A 9,597-nucleotide genomic window follows, 5' to 3' on the forward strand; every position below is an offset into this window, starting at 1 on the left:
AAATACGCTTGTTTAAGCAAAACTAGCTAATTTGCTCATTTGAGAGCCAAAAGTTTGTTAGAATCACAGTAGCAGCTGCCCAGCCCAAATGTGCAAGGATATTGGAGTTTAAAAAAAAAAAAAATGAAGACTTTATGAAAACACTGAAGTATGAACTGCAAATGAGAATACTCACTTTAAGGAACCTGACCGAAGACTCCCCGATCATCAGCTAGACCACCTCTAAAATTGAACTTGGACACTGCCCTTCAATTAGAAATTAGAAAAAAATATTCTTCAGCTTGATGCAGCCAAGAGAAAAATAAGAAAAACAACCAAAAAACTCTGTTCTAGAGACAGCCAGATCCCTCTTCAATCCAGTCCTAATTTTGAAGCGTGCACCCTGTATGACGGTGATGCTCTGGCCCCACCACACACGGGTCTCTCTGGCATGAGGCTTCCAAATAGCAAGGTGCCCATTAATCAGCGAAGCGTTTTCTTAGACTGTGTCTGTGGTTGGGCATTGTTTGTCTTCCGGTTTTAAGACCTGAGCGTTTTCCAAGAGTACCACGAAGGGTGTTTGCTCCCTCCAATGCACTCTGCCAAATGTGTGCTAATTACTTCCCACCCCAGGAATCGCTACTCTGTCTGCTCTGCTTGATGCCGCCGCTCAGCATGCTGGCCCATTGGATAGTCTGCATGCTGGGGCGACACAGGATGTCTGTCCCCCCTCTTGGGAGAAAGAGCCGTTTCCTATTTGGGGTCTGATCTGAAAATGAATTCCCCACAGAGCAGAAACATTGATTTCACTCAGGCATTCTTCCACCAATTATTACTGAGCACCTATTATGTGCCAGGCATTATAGGAGGCTATGGAAATAGACATGAAAAAAAAAAGCAATATGCCTCTTATAGCGCAATGCAGAGGGCAGATATTTCTCTGATAATTTCAATAATGTTGAGTGTTTTTGATAGGAAAAGTATAATATGCGTGAGGATGCCACAGGGGGCTTACCTTAGGTTGGGAAAGGCTTCCTGGAGGAAATGATATTTAAGCTGAAAAGCAGTTGGCAAATATAAGTGAAGAATGTGTATATGTTGGGGGAGGGTGGGCAGTGAAATGAAAACAACATGTGGCAAAGCGCCTCAGGAGACCTGTGGAGTATGATATGTCATCACAATAACCAGGAAGTCCACAAATATTTAGGAAATGTCTACTGTGTACCAGGCACTGTTCTAGAATCTGGAGGTACAGCCTGGAGCCTGACAGACGTTGAGGAGGACCTTAAAGCCTAGCAGAGGAAGACAGATAACAAACAGGAAAACAGTAAGATGACCTCAGGCATGGATCAGTTCACTGAAAAAATAAAATAATGACTTTGGGCTTGAGTGGGCTAGGAGTAGAGCTGCTTTAGCCAAGGTGGTCAGGGAGAGAGTCTTTGAGGAGGTGACATTGGCACTGAGGGGCGCATGTGGAGAGGAAGCAGCCATTTTCAAGTCTGGGGAGGGCAAGAATGCCACGAGACAGAGAAGATCAGCAAAGGCCCGGAGACCCGTGTTTAGGAATTTCAGCTTTATCCCAAGGGTAAGGAGAAAACAGTTGAGTCTGTTACGGAGATAAGTAACATTATTTGAGATGATTATTTTGGCTTTGCTCTAGAGTCTAGATTGGAGAGGAGCAAGACGGAATGTAGCAGGTGGTCCAAGGGATGGAAAAAAGGATTGTGTCCAGAAATGTTTAGAAATGAGAGTTGGTTATCTTGTTGACTGGCTTATACGGAGGATAAGGGAGAGAGAGGCGGGAGGAAGGCCTTTTTTAAATTTTTATGTTTTTGTCTTGTGCAACTGAGTAGCTCGTACTACCGTTTGCTAAGAAGGGGAGATGAAAATAATGAGTTATAGTCTGGATGTGTTGGAACGGGGTCCCTATAGTACATCTAAGTGGGGGTGCTCAAAAGAAAGGCACAGGCAAGGGTCTAGGCTCAGCAGAAAGGTCTGGGTTGGACATATAGGACTGGGAGCTCTTAGAAGAGCGGATAACAAAGCCAAGGGGAAGCATGGAGCATGAAAAGAGGGCCTCAGACACAGCCCTGAGGAGCACCAGCAGCAGGCGCATGGAACCCCTTGCAGGAGCATGACCTTGTTGTTTCCCAATCGCGAGTCCCCAGAGACCCCCAAGGAGCCGACACCGATGCAAGTACAAAAGGGTCTTTTTTACAAGCTCAAGCAGGGGCTCAGCCGTTTACCAGTGTAGTGGCAGCAAGGTGAATCCCTGAACAATAGCGAGCAGTGTTTTTAAGGAGTAAGGGATGGGGGTGTTACAGTACATATAGCATCATCACATAAACACCAATTACAATTGTACAGTACCCCTGGTAACAGCTTTGACCATTCAGTATCTGTGAGGTGTTCATTACTTTTGGTGGGACCCAATCATGACTTTTGAGAATCCTTTGAAAATGACCAATTATGAGGTGAGTTCAAAGGGCCCACGTGGAGTTCAGGCAAGTGGTGAGTGATTGGCTAGTTTGTACAAAATAACTGTCTGCAGTTTCCAGCCCTGACTCAGACCACAGGAATGTTTTTTTGATTAGCTGATCTGAGGGTGGTCTGAGGATGGCTTTAGCCTTGAGCAATCTGAGGAACTGAGGCTACGTGCAGCCCGAGGTTGCTCTTAATGGAGGCCTTAATCTCAAAATGACGTTACTTAGGCTCTTCAGCGTTTCCCCGTGTCCAACATTCTCCATGCTGGACACCCTCTAAACATGTCTCCTGGCAGGTGTTGAAAGCCTGGCACAGCTCAGGATGACTGTCATTTTGCAAAATTTATTCTATTCTAGCATGAAAAAGGCTCTTCGGTAGGCACAGTAGAACACATGGAACATACCTCTTGATGAGAATTGTGTGTAGAAGATCAAGGACATGAAGTGGATGTCTCGAAGGCCAAGGATGTGCGTGACGCCCAACCATATTGGTAATAATCATGGTAATGGGTGATTGAGTTTCTCTATGCCAGGTGCTGTGCTGGATGCTGGAGATCAGTGAATGCGCCCAAAGGATCGCAGATGGAGGTGGAGTTACGCACGTAGGAAAATAACAACAAACCAATGTGCCACAAAGAGACAGGGTGAAAGTCATTGCAGGACACAGAAGAGGGAGGTGGCTGTAATGGTCTGGACCACTAAGGAGAGGAAGTGATGTACTTGACCTGTGGGTGTGGCCCAATGACCAACGCTAGGACAGAGACAGATTGTACGTAGCTTTGTTGGGGCTCGAAAGGATAAATCCCTTAAAACTCTTTATGGTGCATGAAATACTTGTGGGCTGGTGGGTATTTTGAACCTACTTTCAAACGTTGCAAAAATGAAAGCCTTCTATGGCAAAGTCATCTGACTAAACATCAGCTCACTCTTACCGGGTCCACATCAGGAAACAGAATGGGGTCTGAAGTAGGAAAGCCAGAGACTGCTGTCAGGAACTGCTGGGAATTTGCTTCCTGTACTTGGACTACTCATGGGCTGTTCAACTTCTCTGACCCTAAGTTCCTTCATCTGTAATCTAGGTGGGTAGCCTATGAAACACTCTCCACGTGATGAGAATGAACACCATGATGTCCCCACATCAGACCAATGCTACTCAGGAGATGGCCCAGAATATCCTAAGTATTCTAGTTGCATTCGGTAACACTGATACTTTCAGAGGCATCTTCAGGAAAGGCATCACATTTGAAGGGTCTGGGACTGGATAATGTGTCTTGGGATATCCCTTGATATACTCAAGTTAATTAGCAACATTATCTGTGCCACTCGCAAGTAAACCACCTGAATAGAAAGTATACTCACTGAATAGAAAATAGAATGACCAAAATGACAATATTGGAGGAGCAGGTCAGAATCTCCGTCTGATTGTTGTGGATTAAGAATACCAATATGGAGGCGCCTGGGTGGCTCAGTCGGTTAAGCGTCCTACTTTGGCTCAGGTCATGATCTCACGGTTCATGGGTTGGAGCCCCGTGTCGGGCTCTGTGCTGACAGCTAGCTCAGAGCCTGGAGCCTGCCTCAGATTCTGTATCTCCCGGTCTCTCTGACCCTCCCTTGCTTGTGCCGTCTCTCTGACTTTCAAAAATAAATAAAACACACACACACACACACACACACACAAAGAATACCAATATGTAGAACAGGATCCAAGTTGCCTAAAGTTGGGATTAACTAGCAGAGATTATCCAGAATCAGGTAATAAGGTTGAAACTACCCAAGGGTAAGAGTTGCTTCTAATCCTAACAACGTAATGTCATTTAGAGTCCATAGCAATTTTGGCTGAAGCCACGATTTTAACACTAAATATGTATGTCCTCCACATTAATTTTCAGTCTAGACTTTGCAAATAAGTGAGAGCATTTGTTGGTTAACCTCATGTTACTTTCGCATTAATGGCCTGCTCAAGTCAACGGTTTTAATCACAAGGACTGGGGATAAGGAAGGAGGTGATGCCAGCTTTGAACACACTGGAAGGGTGACAAGGGACCAGCCAGTTTGTCATGATGCCAAGCAGTGGGCAAAGAGAGGGAATTTGAGACTGGAAGATGTGGCATTAGGTGAAAGGTCTAGCAGGAATTTGGGAATCTAAGGGCTGGACCCTGGTCCAGCAGTCGCATCCAGGTGTCCCTTGCAGCGACCGCCCTGGCGGCAATGGGTATCTTCTGCAACTTTTTAAGCAGAAGGTGTTCAGATCCAACTGTTCTTTCCTGGGGAGTGAACGGAGGGGCCGTGGGGGAGGTTCAGAAGTGTCTAGATGGTCTGCCTCACTGTCCAGCTCCTCCGAAAGATCTTCAGGGAGCAGTGGGAATCATGCAGGAAGATATCATTTCTCCTGAGCACTGGACTAATTTTCTCCTCTGGCTGCCTTCATGAGCCAGGAATTCAGATAAATGGTGGCGTACTTCTTGTTCTCACAGGTCAATAATGTCAACTTCCAACTGCCAAACCAAGCATGTTATCCAGCATAAAAATGAATCTGAGCGGGGCGCCTGGGTGGCTTAGTCGGTTGGGCGTCCGACTTTCGCTTAGGTCATGATCTCGCAGTTCGTGTGTTCGGGCCCCGCGTCGGGCTCTGTGCTGACAGCCAGCGCAGAGCCTGGTGCCTGTTTCAGTCTGTGACTCCCTCTCTCTCTGACCCTCCCCTGCTCACGCTGTCTCTCTCTCTCTCTCTCCTAGAAATAAAAAAAAAAAATTAAAAAAAAAATGAATCTGAGCATTTTATAACATTCTGTTTTCCTTTAAGTATTTAACCTGGCACCTGGGTGTCTCAGTTAGTCAAGCAACCGGCTCTTGATTTCAGCTCAGGTCATGATCTCGTGGCTGCTGGGATTGATCCCTGCATTGGGCTCCGTGCTGACAGCATGGAGCCTGCTTGGGATTCTCTCACTCCTCTCTCTCTCTGTGTGTCTCTCTCTCTCTCTCAAAAACGGATAAATAAAACTTTGTTAAAAAGTATTTATCTTCCAGTAATACGTCAGTTTGCTACTTTGTGAATAATAACGAACATCCCTCTGTAACCATCGGCACCGGACTTAAAAAAGAAAACATTAGGAATACAGTTGAAGCCTTTACTACCTCACCGCTCTCCAGTAGCCACTAACCTGAAATTGATTCAAGTTTCAAATGGAAAGATGGCCACCTGCTGTGAGGGAGGGGCTTGGTCGAGAACGTCCAAGGCAGCCATAGCCCCGGGGCATATTTCCGGTGCCCAGGCCCTCTGGAGGCTGGTGAGATTTCCTTCCACCAACTGCACAAATCCATGCTACCAACTAATGCCAACGAACTTTAAAGCTCTGCAGCAAGTCAACACGGTTTAGCACATTTTTTAAAAAAATTCAAATTCATTACCAGAAAAATGAGCCTCTTCTCTGTCACAGCTTGCAAATTCTCTCTGACATTCAATTGACTGATCAGCAGACCTGTGCTTTATGGGAGACTTTTTGCCTTTCTCTTTGATCTGATTTCCCCTATTTAATAGACAATTATAGGCTCTTTAAATCCTAGAGGTTTGGAGACTGCAAATAATTACCGGTGGCAATTTTAGAATAAAGCCAATCTGAATGAGTTCAGTTAAATTATGCAATACTTAGCAGTGGCGTTTTTTTATGTTAAATAAGGACAGCAAAACGAAACCCCAAATAATCATTATATTGCCTCCAATTCCTCTTAACAGCTTGCCTGTTCAACTTCTGACCTGTTTGTAAAAATCTGCACACGGTCCACCAAAGGGATACACAATGATTGCAAACTTCTGTTCTCTGGACGTTAAATAAATTATTTCTTTAAGATCATACGGCAGATCTATAATTAATTAAACCCACCATGATATTACGGCAAAATAATTTAGCTTTTCTAAAAAGGTAAATGTAATTTGCCGATCCGGTATTTGGAAGAATGGTTTGCCCAAAATCAATTCCTTTAGTTTCTAGAGAATAGAAACTAGAGGTAATCTCATTTTAATTATATCTCTTTATTGCTAACAAAGGAATGATTTATGCAATTAAATTAACTGGCTAGGAAATTATTCTCAGCTGGGCTGTCCTAATTCTTTGCTTTCTGAATTGCAGGCTCTTACACTTTCCTATGTAGATTAATTTTCCTGATATGCAAACAATGCGTCCGTGTTCGTCTTTTCCTTTTTTTTCTTTTTTAATTCAGAAGTCCCTTTTCTTCTTGCCAACGACATGAGTAATATTTGTGGAGCTGCCGGGCTTTGACTAGTATTTTTTTTAATGTTAAAAAGATGAAAAAGATCTTTTCTTTCCAATCTCATTATTACAGACAAGAGCAACGTTTGAGGGTTTTCTTATCTGTGGTACTGCAACGGCGGCAAAGACACGGAAAAATTGCAGAAATGTCAAAGGCTGCAAAATTTGAAAGCGGCTTCTGCAGCCCCAGAAGTTGTAAATCAGCAAATGCTTCTAGGACTTTCTTTCTTCATAGCTTCCCCCGTCCTTCTGCCCCACACCCTCCCATCCTAGGCCCCCTCTCTCTGCCCCAATTATTTCCTACAAAGTACAACCAGGTAAATGGCACTCTATAATACCACCAGCCGGAAGTCCACAGTTGAGGCGTGGCCTCCATGAACAGCACTGACGATATGCAGGGGGACATAGGAAGGGGAACATGGGTTACAAAGGAATTCAAGGACACTTTCCCTGTCCCTAAATGGTTGATGCAATTTTTGGTAGAAATTTTTATGAAATAAAATCCATTCCTGTATGGGTGGGTTGAAGATAGAACGATGGCATTATTTGGGACCTACATTAACTCAGATTACTTTCAAATATTCTGTACATTTTGTTATTGGTTCTTTTAAAATAGGGTGAGGTGAGGAGTTGCAACATATATAGGCTGGTGATGTTAAGCGAATGACAGAAGAGATTAGGTGCTTTTTCTTTTGAAGCCCTAAGTATGTGATGGCAGCACGCTTTTCCAGTACACTCACCTGTCTCTGTTGGACCAGGGCTTACAACCTTCCTCTGTAAAGATGATGGACAGAGGCCACGCTTGACCTGTGCACCACGTGACAGGCCAATAGGTTGAGAGGCAAGACATTGGCATGAAGAAAGCAACTTTATTGGGACAGCCAGCAAACCAGAAGATGGCGACCCATTGTGTTATTTTCCCAAAGAATATTTCCCCTCGGCATGAAATTTGTGCTTCTTTTATGTCAGGAAAAGGGGGAAGTGAGCGGGGGTTGGAGTGAAAAAGTGACTGACATCTGTCGACACCTGAGGAAGGTTGTGTACCTTATATGTCCTTGGTCAGCTGATCTCTCCATACAGGAATCTGGTCACGGCGTTCCTGTAAATCTTAGACATGCTTAGTCATTTCTGTACCCACTTCCTTGTCTCCTCAAGTGAGGTAGGCTGTGGGTAAAAAGTAGTTTTTGCAAATCTCAGCTGTAACATGCAGGGCTAAGCAGACATTTCTAAGATATAGGTCACAGCAGCAAGGGGAATGGAAGCAATATGGAGTCAGACATGCTTAGTTTTGGACCCGTGGGTCATATAGTCTCTGTCACAACTGCTGAATTCTGCCTCTGTAGCGAGAGGGCAGCCATAGACACTATGTAAGCAATGAGTGTGGCTGAATTCTAATAAAACTTTATTTACAAAAGCGGGGAGCAGGCTGGATTGGCCCCACGCTACCTCTTACTTGCTGCTCTTCTCTTTGAGGGCAGAGCCCTATCCATTTCAAAACTCAAAATCAAAAGTGTTTACTGGGTCCCAATACATACAAACCATGCTAAACCCTCAGTCCAGAATGCCTTCAAGGACTACACAATCTAGTGGATTACAATTTTTAATGGATGCAATGGATCAAAAATTACAATCCAATGGAGTAAGTACTACAATGCAAGTTTTTTTTTTAAATAATGCTATTGGGTGCGGCAGGGGGAGAGGGCGCCTGGGTGGGTCAGTCGGTTAATTGTTCAACTTCAGCTCGGGTCATAATCGCACGGTTTGTGAGTTCAAGCCCCAAGCCAGGCTTTGTGCTGACAGCTCGGAGCCTGGAGCCTGCTTCAGATTCTGTGTCTCTCTCTTCTCTGTTCCTTCCCCGCTAGCTCTCTCTCTCTCTCTCTCTCTCAAAATTAAATAAAGATTAAAAAATTTAAGATAGGGGCTCCTGGGTGGCTCAGTCGGTTGAGCGTCCAACTTCGGCTCAAGTCATGACCTTACGGTTTGTGGGTTCGAGCCCTGCCTCGGGCCCTGTGCTGACAGCTAGCTCAGAGCCTGGAGCCTGCTTCAGATTCTGTATCTCCCTCTCTCTTTGACCCTCCCCTGTTCACTCTGTCTCTCTCTCTCTCAGAAATAAAACAAAAACGTTAAAAAATACTTTTTTTTTAATTTTAAATAATGCTATGGGGAGAAGAAAATGCAAAGACAAGCCACAAATGGAATAAGCATAAAACTTACAAAGTTGTTTTGTAAAGCATAAAACTGACAAAGGATGGTATCTGAACTTAGAGCAGTAAGGGAAAAAAAATAAGTAACCAAACCGAAAGAGGTCAAAAAATTTGAACAGCAATTCACCAACGAGGAAACATAAATGGTCAATGAACATATGAAAAGATGTTTATCTTCACTAGTAAAAAGAAAGATAAAAATGAAAATCACACTGACATGTCATTTCACATTAAGGAGTCTGATTATACCTAGTGATGAAAAAGATAGGCAATCTCTAGAATGGACAAATGTCACTGGCACTAATATAAAATGGCAAACCACTTTGGAGAGCCCATAATTCTACTCATTGGTATATATCCCCAAAATGTCACTATATGCATAGGAAGAAATGTGTAAACAAATTGTCATAGTGCATAGCACATCGATAATAGCAATAAAACACAAAAAACAAAAACAAAAAAAGGAAATGATCTAAAGGTCAATGGGAGTATGTGATATACCATGCAGTGAAATACGACAGTAGTAAAAATGAAACAAGAGCTATATATATAAATATGGACATAGCTCACAAACATAATGCTTATCCAGTCAAGGAATATTGGGCGCCCCCTAGGTGTCAGGCGCTGTTCTAGGTGCTAGGGACATAGCTGTGAACAAAACAAATT

This window comes from Crocuta crocuta, unplaced genomic scaffold (genome assembly GCF_008692635.1).
Source record: "Crocuta crocuta isolate KB4526 unplaced genomic scaffold, BGI_CrCroc_1.0 scaffold133, whole genome shotgun sequence".
Classification (NCBI taxonomy): Eukaryota; Metazoa; Chordata; class Mammalia; order Carnivora; family Hyaenidae; genus Crocuta; species Crocuta crocuta.